Source organism: Mixophyes fleayi, chromosome 1 (genome assembly GCF_038048845.1).
Source record: "Mixophyes fleayi isolate aMixFle1 chromosome 1, aMixFle1.hap1, whole genome shotgun sequence".
NCBI lineage: Eukaryota > Metazoa > Chordata > Amphibia > Anura > Limnodynastidae > Mixophyes > Mixophyes fleayi.
The window spans coordinates 168,309,039-168,327,268 of NC_134402.1; positions in this window are offsets into that span (position 1 = coordinate 168,309,039).

The following is an 18,230-nucleotide window of genomic DNA, read 5'->3' on the forward strand; positions in this document are numbered from 1 at the left end:
GCACTTATTCTTGCACATGTATGGGTGGGGTACTAATTTTCCGATGTGATGAAAGCGACAGTCAGAAGTCCGAAAAAACAAGACACGAAAGTGACTTGTCCGACACCTAATAAAAGCTGACTGACCTTAAGAATGGCAAAAGAAGTCGCCAATAGTGTGGTAATAAATCACGAGCAGCAGTAATAACGGCAGCCTATTTTGACGTCATTTACAATGGCGACCGCTAAATCAGTATTTTTAAAGTGACAATGCCAGGTCCCTAACCCTTACCCTAACCCTAACCCTATTCCTAACGCTAACCCTTAGTGTAACACTTAGCTCCGATGAGAAGCAACATTGCCGCTTTAAAAATACTGATATAGCGGACGCCATTTTAAATTATGTCACAATAGGCTGCCGTTACTACTGGTGCTCGTGATTTCTTATCACACTGTCGGGACTTCTTTTGTCATTCTTAAGGTCAGTCAGTATTTATTAGATAAAAAAAAAAAAAAAAAAGGATTTGAGAACTCAAAACTGCAAACCAGCAGTTTACAGCTAAAACAGTGTGTTTAATACAATAACCACATTGAAACAATCAATATAAAAATATGCATAACAAAAAAATTAAATAAATAAGAACATAAAAAATAGTAGGTGAGGATGGTAAATAGCAATACAAATATAGCACACAGTATCTCAGTCCAGCTCCAAAGAATAAATAGAGAGAATCTAACAGACTCTTCTAAGAAATATAAATAGATCCATAGATGGTGAAATTCGCTAATGAGCAGAATAGACAACTCACACACTGAGTCTGGATTACTCTAGTGAGCACAGCTACATATGCATATAATACTGATGACAACAAAGAGAACAAAGTTTAAGAGAAACAAAATAAAATAATTATAAACCAATTGTAAATTGTAAACCAAACTTAATAAACACAATAAATAACTCAAATATACTAAACTTATCACAACATAACAATTAAATGATAAACATAATATAATCAGATCATCTAAAAAAATATTGTGGACCATCAATACAAAAAGGGCCTCACAAAATAACATTAATAATTAAATAAAACAAAAACCATTTAGCAGATGTTATTCAACTCTATAGTGTCATTAAGGCCCTGTGAAGTCAACGTCTTGAGTTTAAAAATCCAATAAGCTTCCTGCTTACATAATAAATGGAACCTATCCCCTCCTCTCAAGGTTTTGGAAATCTGTTCAATGGCCCTAAACTTAAGACCTGCCATACAACCCCTTGGCATTGAAAAATGAGGCGATGAGTTTGAACATTTTTCAGTATGTTACGATGATGTTTCTGAAACACCAACTGATCTTGTGGTACGGTCTACATATTGAATACCACATATACAATTAATCCCATAAATGACAAAAGTAGATTGGAAATCCATAGATCTCTTGATTGAAAACCTTTCACCCGATACAAAGCATAAAAAATCAGTACATTGATGATCCGCATACAAACATGCACCACACTTGAGTTTACCACATTTGTAAAAACCTTATTTTCTACCCAACCATCTTTCCACCTTAGTTGGTAAAGTAAGAGATGAAATGGGGGCTGGATCCACATTCCTACAAAGCCGGCGAGCCAGTCTTTTCTTTAAGTTCTTAGATCTCCTCAATACTGTGATGTTGTTCTTCCTAATAAGGGGACCAATATACTCATCCAGCTCTAATAATACAGCATTTTTCCTCACAATAGACAAGTTCTCCAGCAAGACTGTTAAACTTAATTACAAAAACCAACAAATTATCAGTAACTCTACATTTATCAAGCTCTTCCATTTCACTGAGAGCCTTATTGAGGATAGATTTGGGATATCCTCGTTCTTGAAATGATTAGTAAGGTTTTGCAGAGTGGATTTTGAAATCATTGTTGTCTGAACAGTTTCTTTTAATACGGAGAAATTGGCCCTTGGGTATATTGACCCACCAGGGCTTATAATGGCTACTCTTGTAATGCAGGAAATTGAACATAAAATTGTATTTCATTTTAAACGTCTTAGAAGGTATTGAAGAGTTGATATCAAAGATATTAAGCATAGATGAGGAACCTGTAGTATCACTTTCTGCACACAAAAAGATTCCAAATCAGCCAGTGCCACTTGTTCATCATCATCAAGTATAATTGGAGAGAGAACTTGTTTATTCTTTCTAACAGCTTTAAATGCAAAATACCATTTTCTATTCAGAGTCCTAATATATCTATTTAGATCGACAAACAAGTTCAAGAAGATTCAGTTTTATTGCAAATTTCAAACCCTTCTGTTGAAGTTTCAATTCGGACTAAGATAATGTTTTAGAAGATAAATTGAAAACACCCTTGCCAGTTATTTTTGGCGCATATTTCTTATTTGATTTGAGCACCCCTTCTCTGGATCCTCTGGCTTTTCTTCTCTTAATCTTTTTGGCATATGAATATCTAAGCTTTGAATTCTTTGAACATAAGATGGAGCACGATAGCCCTTTCCTAAAAAAGAAGAAGAGGCAGAAGAGCCAGATGGAGCAGCAGCACCCCTATGAGAGACAGTCTTATCACCAGAGTCTCTTCTTATAAACCAAGTGTGTGTCCCATATTGATCATAGGGCCTACGGTCTTCAAGCAATGAATCCTCATAATGACCTGATTTAGTATCAGGCTCAGAATTATGAGCACCCAAATCTAGATTAGTACTTCTGAAGGATGATCTACCAGCTGACTTAACACTCAAGCCCCTACAGAAGCCAAGTTTAGAAGGAGAGGAATATGTACTGTTCCTCCTATTAGAAAGATGAAGTACTCTCGATCTGGAGTCATGACGTGTAAAACCACTGGACCTGTCTCTCCTCTGAGAATCATTCCTAAAGAATTTGTTAAAAGTCCTGACTCATTCTCGTAGTCTGCACGATCCCTCATGAGTTTATTATCCTTGCGTGTTATAAGTGATTTTTCAAAATCCACCACTCTCTTATTGATCTTATTATCCCTTTCCCTAAAACCTTCAGAGTTCTCAAACATTTTTAAAGAATCCTGAATTTTCTCAATATCCTTTTGTATAGTATAAATTTTCTGATTTCTGTATTTAATCAAATGTTTCATCAAATTTATAGAACAATCAGGAATGGTGTTCCACTCATTCCAAGCATTTATTAGGTGTCGGGCAAGTCAGTTTCGTGTATTTTTGTTTGTGGTAGTCACTGTTGGTGTTATCAGCACCGTTAAAGTGACTACCACCAAAATGTATTTGTCAATGTAATTTTCCATCTCAAGTTTGTCACTTCATATTGCAGAATTTTTGCACTTTAATTATCCTAAATTGCCGCTCCCAGTGACAACAACTTCAGAGTCTCCTGCTGTTGATCTCAGATTTCCAATATGTCTGTACTTGGAATGCTTTGCCTAAAGCCTTTACTCATCACAAGACACACAATGTAAGGCACTGAAGTATGGCTCTCCACTAAAAACATCAAACTCAAGGTGCTTTCTCTATAAGACTGTATTGTTTTTACTAGTTAAATTTCTTGCTTACATTCCCAATGTTTTCCACGCATATCTCTTCTCAAACCAGTTGTAATGATCATTTTTGCCCATATTTACTGATTATGATACTGATTATTTTTTTAATCAACCAAGTGAACCAATAGCTTCTGATGTTCATGCCACCTTCTTGTAATACAATTTTTTGCTAATTATGTTACGTGCATATGAATGATGTAGATGTTATTTGTTTACCTGTTAGTAGTCTGGCTTGTCACTGACCATGCTTATGCCTTTCATAAATACTAATAACCCAAAAACTCTATGCACCATGTGATTCAGCATCAAACGCTGGCAGGGGATACACTACCCACAGTCAGGGAGATTACCCGAAGTCCATTCCACTAATATTGTATTATTGTATTTAATATTTTGCTTTGTTACTATTTATTACAAAAAAAACCAAAAAAAAACCCAATACATTAGTTCTTTTTTATGTCAATGAAAATAGTTAGCTGATTGGTCTTTATTTCTTAAATAGAGGTGCAAATGATTTTGGATAAATATTAATGATGCTCTATTTGCTATTTTCTTCAGTAAAAAAACAATTATTTAATAGTTTTTTTGAGGAAATTAAAACAAATGGCTTGGTACCTTGTTTTAATTTTTTCTTTCATGTCTATCTGTGCGTAAATGTGTCCATACTCACTGTTATTTTGTTATCCAAATCACAACTTTTATTAGAATTCCAAATGTTACAAAGACCCAGCTGATTTGCCCAACTGCCAGGCCTAAGTACAACCAGCTTAAGCTTCTTAGAGTAGGGTGGGCTTAGAACAACTGTACCCAGGCTGCCAAGAGAAATTCAGGGCCCCAATACATCAACTTCATGGGTCCCCCCTTATAGTTGAGTATGGTAAAAAAAAAAATGCGCAAAATGTAAAGTGGGTGTGTTCATACAGTTGGGGGTGTGGCTATGCATCATTGGGGCATGCCTAGTGAAAAGCACTAGGCCACACACCTACAGATAAAAAACCTGCATTGTTGTCTACACTATTTCCACAAGGGTGCAGAGCTCGCTCGCTGGAGTGTGACATATATCCCAGCACTCCTGACTTTCAGGACATCTAGCACCACAGTGTAGTATATAAAGAATGCAGTGTGTACAGAAAGAGTTCAAAGTCTTGGCATGCACCTTACATTGGGCAGAACGCACACCAAAAATAGGGATTGTCCCATTAGAATCACAACATTTCACAGGCTCTCCTGCTATCTCCTACCTGTTCTTGTCACTTTCACCACCTGTGGCTGCCGGTTTCTTTAGTTGCAGCTTGTCTGGATCCTGGAATGTTGGGGGCCCTATTTGGAAAAAAAATGGCTAAATTTAGAAAATTCCAACCAGCCCCAGCGTTAAATCAATAGCACCCACTCAAAAAAAATGAAAAAAAATCAGGTTGAAAAAAATTGCATAAAAAAAATAAAAACATCAGCAATGAGGGCCCGGGCCAGGACCTCTGGCATGCCTGGGCCCGGGTAATTAGTACCTGCCCCCAACTCCCTTTCGGTAACCCTGACTGTACCCAAGCATTAGAATAAGAGAATAACACAAAATGTAACAAAGACAGTATCCAACATGGAAAAACTGGCGAGAGATGGTTAAAGAAAGAAGGATTGTCTGATGAGGCTTGTTAATGATAGCATATGTAAACTAGGAAGAATATAAAACTCTTCTCCGGTGTGCAAGAGCAGTGCTTGGCAGCCCCCACAATCCATATATGAGAATAAGAACATTGTCCTCTTGTCATGTGTGCCACAAGCCTATCCCTACCATGTGTCCAGTGGAGGAAAGTTCTGGTCTTCACAGCAGCTCCCATTTTTTCCTACTCCATGTGGGAAGGAATTCTTTGCAGACCACTGGTGATGCAGCACACTGCAATAGGAAGAGGATCTACAGGGGTGAAATGGGAGAGCAGTGTGGAGTGAGGCATACTTGCTGACATAATCAGAAAGTTCCTAAAAGGACAATTGATAGACTGTGCTGCTTTTTCCTACCTGGTCTAGCAAGTTTGACAACTTCCCGTATGGAAAAGTTAATGTACTAATTACCTCCTGGAAAGCTTAGTAACAACACTCTAGGCCACCCCCTTCCCCCCACCAACAATTCCCAAAATTAAATCAATAGCACCCACATGTAATAAATAGGGCTACTTACCCTCAACTAGCCTTGCCATTATATTTTTAGCCATCATTTAATACAGAAATGCCATAGTACATTATAAGCACCTGCAATATATAAATAGCCCTCATAAATAGCCCTCATCAAGCCCAAAATTACATTAATAGATTAGTATAATTTTATTAAAACAATAAATACATTTATTTAGAGCATGGTTACATAAATGTCACCAGAGTTTTCAAACTGTACAGCATCACAACCCTCCCTTGTAATTCCATTCCCCACCCCCAAGTGTACTCATCTATCTCTTCTTTGGGCATCTGTGTCCTCTGAGGCTGGCGCCAATTCTATTATATAAATATATATATAGTCTAACAAAATAAATATAATCTATTATATGCAATTACTTTACAATATAATATGTAAAGTATCCGATAAAACTATTCTAATCAATTTGTTTAAAATGGAAATATGCTATACTGTACAATACTATACTATGTTATTCTAGATTTAGATCTCTACAGAAAGATGCTAAACTAAATACTAGATAACGCTGTCAATACATATATAAATAAATACATATTTCTAATCTTAATAAAACAGTAAATAACCAAATAAAATGGTCATTAGATAAGAAAATACAATACAAATAATCTAAATAAAAATTACAATATGACAAAAGTGTAGTGTTTATATATGAGTGTGTGTTTTGCATATAAGATGGAAGTGGGTGTTGTGAGGAAGAATGAGATAAGAAAAAAATAATATTAAATAAAATAAATTAATGACAAAAGTGCTTGATGAAGTTGATTAAGATTTAAAATGCAGTCAATGCACAAATGAATAAAATTAGATAAATGTACTACTAAATAGAAAAATCAATAAAAACAGCACTGGTTGCAGCAGATAAAGTTGTATAATACAGTCCAATCACTATCTAATTTGTAAGTGTGTTTGTTTCTGTGCGTGTGTGTGTTTGGCTGTCATTAAGATAAGAAAAAATAAAAGGATAAAATATGAAAAAAATTAGATCAATGTAATAATTAAAATAAATTAATGAAAAAGGGTGCTTGGTGCAAGAAGTAAATTGTAATCAAACCAAAAATGAATTCAGCACAACAATCTGCTGTCAAACGGCAGCTTGCAAGGGGTGGGAGACATTTTAATATTGGCGATCTAATTGCGGTAATTTCCCATATACCTCTTAAACCTCACGAGAAGCATAGGTTAACACGTGAAATTTGCAGTGAAACCGATTTGCAGTCAACATTCTGCCCACAAAGAAAACAAATATTGTGGGTTGTCTATGTGAAATTAATGTGCAGGTGTACAGGTAATATTAAGGTGTAAGTGGCTAGTTGAATCATCCTGCCAGAAGTAGTATATAAGAAACAAATGTTTGTGCCTTTAAAACAAATAAAATGGCAAAAAAACAGTATATAAATTTATAGAACAGCAACAAATATCCATATTTTGAAAACATCACACCTTTTTTAAAATCCACAACCTACCTATAAACTTTAATCTATAAACCTAAAAACCACTAATCTAACAAATACTTAAGTTACATAGAAACACACACAAAAGAATAAGTCGGGGTGAAATTGGTGTCCCCCAACCTGTCAGTCTGCTTACTGCTCCAGACCCTCAACAGGAAAAGGCAGCAGAAGTACAATTATATAACAAAAATAACAAAAGAATACTAGCAAATGAATTACAAAATGTACTGGAAAGATAAAAGCAATTCTCGAAATGCAATCAAAAGAACTGTAACTAAAAGAAAAAGTAAACCCCACAGTGGCGCACGCAGGGGGGGGGGGGGGGGGTTTCTGGGTCTCCAGAAACCCCCCCCTTAGCTGAAAAAGTGCCCTGCATATCGGCATTATAGTATACAGCACCGCTGCGGACGCTTCTTTGACAGCGCTGCGGCTGCTGTATACTACAGTGCATGCGCGGCAGGTCTCTAGGTTTGTTTGTTTTTTTCGGGGGTGAAGGAAACCTCCCCTGACAAATCCTCCGTGCGCCCCTGCCCCACTTATATATTTTAACTTTTAAGATGCCACCACAGCTCTCACTCTGTGTTGTGCTACCTGCTGTTTTGAAATAGATTGAAGCTAGAATCTAATGAAAGAGCAAATTGAAGCAAGTCAAAATTTCATAATTCAATATACTGAACTTGCGGTAGGAAAATATACACAGCTTTACACTTTATAATGACCATCATACTGACTATCTGTGTTATACTGCATTTTCATTATCATTTGCTAATAGCATGGACCAAACTTTCCCAAAGATCATGAAGTACAAATCACCACCCTATGGTAATAAAATTCTGATGAACACATTTTTTTAATAGACAGTGTTTCCTCTATAGGTTATAAACAATTATATAAGCTCCAGCTGTAATATATTTTAAAGGTCATATCAATTTAGCATTTCATGACTAAGCAAAACAATATCTTATTCTCAGCAAATTATTTTTAATAGCTGTGTCCATTTTGATTGACTAAAATAACAATGCATGAATACACACAATTAAGTTCATATGCAAATGGAATAAGCCGCTGGGAAATTCTAAAGATGCGCCTTTGCTGAAGTAAATGACAGTGACGAACAGGAAAATATGCTTGTAAAAGCATTGCATACCGTTATAATATCAATATTTAACTGGGGATACATATTTACAGTGACATTACTATCAATGAAATATAATAAATCAAACTGTATTCAAAAGAATTTAAAAGTTGTAGCTAAAGTGTTTAACTATGAATTTGATTTTCAAATCTTCACATCTGCTACCCTCAACAGCCCATATTATAGGATTTCCTTAGTAATGCAGAGGTGAATTTATTCCTTTTACTTGCCAATATTTTACGCCACATTATCAGGGAAATTTTAAAATATGTCTTGAGAGACCTTACATGCACAGTACACCGCCATGTGTTAGCCGACTCTATTCCCCAAACAGTGAATAAAGCACAGATTTAGCAACTCGTACCACTGTAATAAGATGGTTGTTGAATATTTGAAATTAATAATATTTACTACTAAAAGCCATATAATATACAACAGATATGCAATGCTATGACTCCTGAAATAAATATGTAATTATACACTTCCTACTTATATACTCTTCATAGGATTGCTTACTTTTGCACATTCCACTCTTTTCTCTGTGTTACAAGGCTGTAAATATGATAGATAACCTATAATCACAATGCAGATATATGTGTATTAAACAATAACTTTAATTCAGAATAAAAAGTTATAATATGAATAAAATAAAATAAAACAATACATTTTTTTGTGTAATTACTTTCATTGCTGTAATCTACCAGCAATGTGTATTCCATGACTTGTCTGTGTCCCTTACCTGCCTGTGTACATTTCTTGTGTTCTTGGGTGTTTTCCTTCTAAGTTTATTCGGTGTGACTTTTGTGTGTTCCTTCCTTCTGTGTTCCTGTTCTACATGTATCTCATTCTCTGGTGGTAGTGGGAGGATAAGGAAGGGGAAAATGGAGGGTAAAGTAGTCTGCTTATTGGCTAGGGCGAGGTAGAGCGCAGAACCCCTCCTATTTATACTATTGGATAGTGTCGGATGGCATGACAAAAGCAATTAACTCTTAATAGGTAAGTGCACTGAAACACACACAAACATATTACGTTTAAGTGCGTTTGGCTATAGGGCCTCTCTTGTCATTAGCTTTTTATTAGCTTTTTAAAAGTATTTTCCTTTTAGTACACAGGTCTATTTCCCTCACAATCAAAATAATTGCTTACAAATGTCCGCCACATTTAATAGAGATTATTATTATTACGACAGTGTAAATGTCGGCACATAACCTGCCGACTCTAAAATGTCAGGCAGGCTAAATGCCGACACTTGCATTGTGTAGACAGGTAGACAATGTCGTCAGTGTGGTTGGCGACATTGACAACTTGGCAACTATACCCCAGACCTGGTGGCATTGGTCTGTTAATGTCGGGATTGTGCTTGGCGTCATTGTCAATGTCACCATTCACAATGACAACTTAGTCCACTTGTCTACACAATGCAAGTGTTGACATTTAGCCTGTAGACATTTTCATGTCGGCAGGTTAAGTGCCAGCATTTACAGTGTCGAAATTATATACCCTAACCATAAACACAACACCACCTTTTTGAATATAGAACTTGATTTTTATAATTAATTACTTATTATATTTTTATTATATTAATGTAGTATATATTATGCACTCCAAAGAAGCCCCCCTTTTCTCCAACCCCAGCCCCCCTCACCCATGTTCTTTGCAACCCCCTGTCTCCCACCCTCTTTTTTTACAGCCCCCTCTCCCCATCCCTTTTTGACAGCCACCTCTCTCCCCACCACCGATTTTTACAGTCCCACTCCCACTACAGTCCCATTTGTTATGCATCATATGCATAACATAAAATTGCATTCAGGTAGAAAACATATTATAATATTGCACTACAATGTCTTGTAGTTGCTGATTTATGGCTGTGTCTGGTGCAAACATGCGTCATATGCAGAACACAAAATTGCACCGATAGACGCATAAGACTTTACTGACTCTATTCAGTTCAATATCATTTAGTTATCCAATACATAAGGTAAGGGAAATGCATCATATGCATAACATAACAGTATACTTCGGCACAAAATATACTATAGCATTGTACTACAAGGTACTGTAGATGCTGGTATATGGCTCCTTCTAGTTCAAAGATTTGTGATACGTGGTACATAACACTATAGCTCCAGTATATCCATTGAATTCTCTTTCATTTAGTGGTGGGCTCCATAAGGAGCATGTCACTCACCGGACCGTGAGTGCCTCTTCCCGGACATTTAGGAACCGTGGCCGTCCACCATCCTGAGGGTCTGCGCATGCGCAGCCCTTTTCTATACTTCAGTGTATACCCCTTTAACTTAATTGGCAGATCAGGCAACCTCCCTATATTAAGCACCTGTGGTCACCACCACGTTGCCTGATCTTGGAGTCTCATTCCTCATGAGTCTCTGAAGGTGTTCCTGTATTACTTGTGTATTCAGTGCTGCTGATTCCTGTGGTTTCCAAACCACTTCTACTACTGTGGTTCCATACCACTTCTACCATCAACTTTATCATCATGACTGTTTGCTGATTCCTATCCGCTGCCTCCGTGCACTACAGTCTTCTACACCACTTCAACGTTATTTTATATCAATGTGACTGTTTGCTCATTGCTATCCGCTGCCTCCGTGCACTCCAGCTTTTACCTCACTCACCTGCTTCTCATCAAGTCTGTTTGCTGATTTCTATCCGCTGCCTCTGTGCACTACAGTCTCCTGCTTGCAACTCGCCTGTGTTTAACATCGTGACTGCCAGCTGACTACTATCCGCTGCCTCTGTGCACTACAGTCTCCTGCTTGCAACTCGCCTGTGTTCAACATCGTGACTGCCAGCTGATTACTATCCGCTGCCTCCGTGCACTACACTCTCATCTCATCTTTGCTGTGACTTCCTCGAGACTGCCGCTTTTCATTACCATCTGCTACACTTCGTGATCTACAGCTCCGGCCCTGCGCTGCACTCCTGTTTCCCATCGCTGTTGGTTCCTGTGGTTGCTACTGGTTACCTCCGTGTGCCGCTGAGTCCTGCCGCTGGGGTCAGCGCTATCGTCCATCTCCTGCTGAGCCACTCTCCACGCCTTCACGTGTTCCACTGGCCTCTACCCTCCTGTCAGCATTGGATTTGTATCTCTTCTACTACCCTCTGCTGGATCATCTCCATTCTCCTGGGTTTCCTATGAGTCCAGTTCCACGTGTTGCTGACTCCTGTGGATTCGTGTCCCTGTCGGTCTACTCACCTGTGCGCTGCACCTGCTAGACCGCTGCTTCTCCTATCCAGGGACTTCCTATCCAGTCGGCCTCCAGCCGCTCAGGTACCGCTGCAATCCCATCTGACTGCTACTGCTGAACCACGGTATGCATACTTCTCATTGACTGTGCTGTGTATTGCATATCTTGCTGGACTGTGTTTGGTTCTCTCTGGAGTCTGCTATCCGCTGAGTCTATTGCCATCATTGACTGTGTTATCATTGTGCTGGACTACTTCAAGAGACTTTCTAGATTGCAGACCTGATCAGTCATTTACATATATATATACCTATATTGTGCATATTACTGTGGATCGTGTATAAGGTGCCTGTGTATATCCTGTGTTGCAGTCTTCCCCCGTGCACCTCCTCGCATATATATGCAGTGGTACAACTTGCTGATGTCAGACCACTGATCCCTGTTTCCGGTATCACCTGTTCCATTATCCTCTCACATAGCAGTGGTACAACTTGCTACCGCAGACCACTGACTACCTGGATACCTCCACTTGGATTCCATTCCTTCACTCAGACAGCGGTACAACTTGCTACCCGCAGACCGCTGACTCTCATCACCTCCTTGTTTCTGTTGGACATTCCTCCTCACTATAGCAGTGGTACAACTTGCTATCGCAGACCACTGACTACCTTCACGTGTCCTTGTCCATACAGTTCCTTGTGTATCATTACCTCATTATTACCAGTGTTGCTAGTCATAGACTTTCCTGAGCATCTCATCGGCCATCATTTCATGTTCCGTGATCACCCAGCTACCAGAGTACCCTATTACCATCTACATTGCTCTGGTAAGCCTACCATCTGGTGATTCCTGGGTAAAGACTCCTAGTGCCCGTGACAGTAAGATCAGGCCATGACAGACCCAGATGTGGAACCTACCGCCAAGGAGATGCTGCAATATCTGGTTACCCGTATGGAACAACAAGATGTTCGTCAACAACAGTTGCTGCAATGTTATCAGACTTTAGTCGCCCAAGTAACTTCTGTGCCAAAGGTAGCAGCCACTGTTGATCCTTCCGTGTCGTCATCTTCTTCCCCTGTGCCATCCCAGGTGTCTGCTGCTTCCACGCTACACCTGCCTACTCCGTCAAAATATGATGGAGACCCCAAAACCTGTAGGGGTTTTCTTACTCAATGCTCAGTTCATTTTGAGCTCCAACCTCAAAATTTTTCTACCCATCGTTCCAGAGTGGCCTATCTTATTTCATTGTTTTCAGGACAAGCCCTGGCTTGGGCTTCCCCTCTGTGGGAAAGAAACGATCCATTGTTACAGGATAGTGCCGAATTTATTTCCACGTTCCGAAGTGTATTCGATGAACCAGGTCGTGTTATTTCCGCTGCATCCAGCATTCTCCGTCTTCGCCAAGGATCTCGCACTGTGGCTCAGTACGTCATTCAATTTAGGATCTTAGCCTCTGAACTTCAGTGGAACACTGAAGCATTAATTGCCGCCTTCTGGCAGGGGCTTTCCGATAAAATTAAAAACGCACTGACTTCACAAGAACTACCCTCCTCTTTAGAAGATTTGATCTCTCTTTGCCATCGTGTAGACCTGAGGTTTCGTGAAAGAGAACCTGAGAAATCAACTTCGGTTAAAACACCTCTTCTCTCAAATCCTCAATTTCACCCAGCTTCATCTCCGGTGATACCCATGGAGATAGGTCGCTCCAAATTAACTTTAGAGGAGAGGGACCGAAGAATAAAGAATAGACTTTGTATCTATTGTGCCGATTCTACGCATATGCTCAATTCTTGTCCCAGGAGATGCCGGGCTCTAACCAATACTGGGGAGATAAGGTTAGGGTTCCTGCAGTCCTCTCCATCGTCTATGAAATCTAAAGTCTGCGCTTTTGATGTGACTATTTCCTTTGCTACCAAAACCTTTGAGTCACAGGCATTGATTGATTCCGGAGCAGCAGGAAATTTTATTTCCAAATCATTAGTAAATCAATGGTCTCTACCAGTGATTACCTTAAAAACACCCATTACTGTGACGGCTATAGATGGATCACGTCTCATCAACGGTCTCATCACCCAGAGTACGTCTCCAGTAACCCTTCAGATTGGTGCCCTGCATCATGAAGAAATATCGTTTTTGATCCTTCCTGTTACGACAAGTCCGATTGTCTTAGGCCTTCCATGGCTTCAGTGTCACTCTCCCCAGATTGACTGGCGCACTCCTCGAGTTACATCTTGGGGAACTGAATGTCATCATCGTTGTCTCTCCCAAGTGGTTTCATTCAAAAGACAGCATTCGTCTATTCCACCAGGTCCTCCTCCACAAGATCCTTCATCTACGGATCTGTGTGATAAAGTTCAGTCTGAACGCCTTCCTCCTCATCGGGCGTTCATGACGTCATCGGACGTTGAAGATGGATCTCAGGAGTCATCTTCAAAAAGTCAAGTGCTGGTGGTTCACGGTCACCATCCGTCTTTTCCAGAATTTCCTGCCCTCCCGCCCACCCAAGTTCCTGCGGTGGAGACTGCTTGTCAGACCTTTAAAAATATCGGGTCTCAGGTCAAAACCTGTTTAAAGAAGACATCTATCAAATATAAATCTTTCGCAGATAAGAAGAGGCGGGCTATTCCACCACTAAAAATTGGAGATCGTGTCTGGTTATCCACCAAAAATATTCGTTTGAAGGTTCCATCCATGAAATTCGCCCCTCGTTTTATTGGTCCATATAGGATCATTCAAGTTATCAATCCAGTATGTGTGAAACTCCTTCTTCCTAAGAGTCTTCGGATTTCTAATGCCTTCCATGTATCCTTGCTCAAACCTCTTATTATCAACCGTTTTTCAACTCCTCCCTCAGCTCCGCAGCCAGTTCAAGTTCATCAGGAGGAGGATTTTGAGATTACCGAGGTACTAGATGCAAAAATTTCGCGAGGAGTCCTCCACTTCCTCGTTCATTGGAAGGGCTTTGGTCCTGAGGAGCGCTCTTGGATCAAAGCTGAAGATCTTAATGCTCCTGCCCTTTTGAAGAAGTTTTACTCCAAAAATCCGGACAAGCCCGGTTCCAGGCGTTCTGTGCCCACCTTTAAAAGGGGGGGTACTGTCACTCACCGGACCGTGAGTGCCTCTTCCCGGACATTTAGGAACCGTGGCCGTCCACCATCCTGAGGGTCTGCGCATGCGCAGCCCTTTTCTATACTTCAGTGTATACCCCTTTAACTTAATTGGCAGATCAGGCAACCTCCCTATATTAAGCACCTGTGGTCACCACCACGTTGCCTGATCTTGGAGTCTCATTCCTCATGAGTCTCTGAAGGTGTTCCTGTATTACTTGTGTATTCAGTGCTGCTGATTCCTGTGGTTTCCAAACCACTTCTACTACTGTGGTTCCATACCACTTCTACCATCAACTTTATCATCATGACTGTTTGCTGATTCCTATCCGCTGCCTCCGTGCACTACAGTCTTCTACACCACTTCAACGTTATTTTATATCAATGTGACTGTTTGCTCATTGCTATCCGCTGCCTCCGTGCACTCCAGCTTTTACCTCACTCACCTGCTTCTCATCAAGTCTGTTTGCTGATTTCTATCCGCTGCCTCTGTGCACTACAGTCTCCTGCTTGCAACTCGCCTGTGTTTAACATCGTGACTGCCAGCTGACTACTATCCGCTGCCTCTGTGCACTACAGTCTCCTGCTTGCAACTCGCCTGTGTTCAACATCGTGACTGCCAGCTGATTACTATCCGCTGCCTCCGTGCACTACACTCTCATCTCATCTTTGCTGTGACTTCCTCGAGACTGCCGCTTTTCATTACCATCTGCTACACTTCGTGATCTACAGCTCCGGCCCTGCGCTGCACTCCTGTTTCCCATCGCTGTTGGTTCCTGTGGTTGCTACTGGTTACCTCCGTGTGCCGCTGAGTCCTGCCGCTGGGGTCAGCGCTATCGTCCATCTCCTGCTGAGCCACTCTCCACGCCTTCACGTGTTCCACTGGCCTCTACCCTCCTGTCAGCATTGGATTTGTATCTCTTCTACTACCCTCTGCTGGATCATCTCCATTCTCCTGGGTTTCCTATGAGTCCAGTTCCACGTGTTGCTGACTCCTGTGGATTCGTGTCCCTGTCGGTCTACTCACCTGTGCGCTGCACCTGCTAGACCGCTGCTTCTCCTATCCAGGGACTTCCTATCCAGTCGGCCTCCAGCCGCTCAGGTACCGCTGCAATCCCATCTGACTGCTACTGCTGAACCACGGTATGCATACTTCTCATTGACTGTGCTGTGTATTGCATATCTTGCTGGACTGTGTTTGGTTCTCTCTGGAGTCTGCTATCCGCTGAGTCTATTGCCATCATTGACTGTGTTATCATTGTGCTGGACTACTTCAAGAGACTTTCTAGATTGCAGACCTGATCAGTCATTTACATATATATATACCTATATTGTGCATATTACTGTGGATCGTGTATAAGGTGCCTGTGTATATCCTGTGTTGCAGTCTTCCCCCGTGCACCTCCTCGCATATATATGCAGTGGTACAACTTGCTGATGTCAGACCACTGATCCCTGTTTCCGGTATCACCTGTTCCATTATCCTCTCACATAGCAGTGGTACAACTTGCTACCGCAGACCACTGACTACCTGGATACCTCCACTTGGATTCCATTCCTTCACTCAGACAGCGGTACAACTTGCTACCCGCAGACCGCTGACTCTCATCACCTCCTTGTTTCTGTTGGACATTCCTCCTCACTATAGCAGTGGTACAACTTGCTATCGCAGACCACTGACTACCTTCACGTGTCCTTGTCCATACAGTTCCTTGTGTATCATTACCTCATTATTACCAGTGTTGCTAGTCATAGACTTTCCTGAGCATCTCATCGGCCATCATTTCATGTTCCGTGATCACCCAGCTACCAGAGTACCCTATTACCATCTACATTGCTCTGGTAAGCCTACCATCTGGTGATTCCTGGGTAAAGACTCCTAGTGCCCGTGACAGAGCAGTTATGTTTATCTCTAATGATTTTTTTTATTTTATTTTGGTTTTGACTACGTCATGAGATTTACAGTGGACTACTTCAGGAAGAAGATTAACTTTGGATTTAGCAGTTTAATAAAATGGCTTGGAGATGTTTTTTTATCTTATCTAAAATACAATGTGACCATTCCAGCATGGCATAGCCTGCGGCTGAAGGTTTATTTTGCAGGGGGACCTCATGTTCTTTGTCCACCAGCATTAGCTGTAAAAATCACAGGTTTATTATTGGTGTTGGTTATTTTATTTGTTATTTCTTTTTTTTTTTAGGAGGAGTTGTTAATTTAATTGAATGAATGACTTTCACAATGTGAGTAAGAGTGTTTCAAATGGCTACTACTGGTACTATAGTAGTTCTGATTTAGACAGTTATGTTATAGCATTACAATATCAAATCTTAACTGGGAATGTTGCCTTAACTCCCGATGTAACGGATGTCAAGTGTCAAGTTAATGTTGGTTACATCTGCATATCACAGAATGTGAGCATCAATTAAGTCACACAGACATAGAACCATAGCAGTTATCAACCAACATATAAAATAAAATACTATGAAACATATGACTGTTAAGTTTCCATTTAAACATGTTTTAATGTGGTTCCAAAAACTCATACAAAACAATATTCTATCCCAGGCAGGGCTGCCATCAAAAAATGTGGGGCCCAGTACAGATGAAACAGACAGGGCCCCCATGCTTGACCCCTATCTCCCTTGGCCCGGTGGGCACAGAGGTAGAGCCTTGAGTACGGAACAAGCACATGCAATTACCCTTCCCTGTTGGAGGACAGTGTTGCTCTCTCCTACCTGTTACTGCAGCATTCACAACTTACTGCTTTCTTTTCTGTTTATGGATCCTATAATGTTGGAGTCTGTTAAAAAATTAACAAATAAATGAAATAAGGAGAGCCGAGCAATAAGTGACCACACTACAGAATACAGATCATGCAGCATATAATACAAGTGTCATCTACTACCTTGCTGAAAGGTGTAAATGTGCAATAGACATAACATCAAATCAGACGTTGTCTAATCTATGCCAGACATAAAAAAATATTTGGTGATTGGTTGCTATGGGATAAAGGTCATTTGCACCTTCAGCAATGTTAGCAATTAACCCTCATGATCTTTGAATTGTGAAGAACAAATGGTGTTGTAGAGACTGAGCAGAATAGATAGAAGTCTATTAACATGCTACTAAATGGCTCTCTGCAATGCTAATATTTTAGCACTATAATAATTATATAGCATTTATTTTTAGAAATAATTTTTTTTTTAATCAATCTGTTTTCACAAAGATCTATAAAAGTTGTTCTGCATTATCAGATGTTAATGTATTTAATTACTTCATAATTCTTTTATTTTTTGGGTAAGAAAATTAAAATGAAGAAATTCTCTTATGTTTTAACTTGCTTGAAAACATGATCCAGAACTTGAAACTCTGGACGTTTTTACAAAAGCATGTACTTTCTCACAGGTAGGCAGAGCTGCATTAGTATCTCCATACATGATAGGACCCGATGGAAGGAAACCCAGTGATTTTACAAAAGCATGTACCTTCATAAGGTTAAGGTTTAGAAAATCATCAGTCTCAGAGACATCCATCGTACTCCAGTAGAATTTGGAACACAATCAGGACACTATTATGAGCCCTATTGTGACAGATGCATGTCTCATGGAGGTTGCTGTGAGCTTGTGAAGTCA